Genomic DNA, 562 nt, shown 5'->3' with positions numbered 1-562 from the left:
CTTAATGTTATCTTAAAGTTGTTAAAAAAAATATATTATATTAATAATTCAGGAAATGCTGCCGACCCCTGGTGAAGATCGTACAAAAGTCCATAGACTGAAATAACTACTGCGTAACTCCATGTACAAAAATGCACATTGACTCGTCTGCTAGTTAATCAAGAACAGTGAACAGCACTTTGTTAATCAGATATAGTCGTCCACTTTCACTGCAATATTTGTTAGATTGACAACGCTGTGATATTAAAAGGATTTACTTTATTGGGCGTAAACAGTTAGCTATAAGTTGAAAGTTGCTTTTTCCAATATCAAGGATTTTTGTTGTTTTTATGTTCATTTTGGGGCTAGCGAGTCAGAAACCGAAATTATCGTACTTCGGCATCAAGCGGTAAACAAAGCGTCCGATCCCGTGAAACGTGCTTGCGTCGATGAATATTTAGCCATGTTACATGAAAATAAAAGAGTGTGCATTTTCACGAATTCGGACGTATTATTTACGACTAAGTTGCCATAGCACGATAATCGAGGTTTCTTTACTCCCTGGCCGAAAGTAATGTTAAGA

Source organism: Penaeus monodon, chromosome 34, assembly GCF_015228065.2.
Source record: "Penaeus monodon isolate SGIC_2016 chromosome 34, NSTDA_Pmon_1, whole genome shotgun sequence".
Taxonomy (NCBI): Eukaryota; Metazoa; Arthropoda; class Malacostraca; order Decapoda; family Penaeidae; genus Penaeus; species Penaeus monodon.
Note: the sequence above shows the minus strand (reverse complement) of the source record.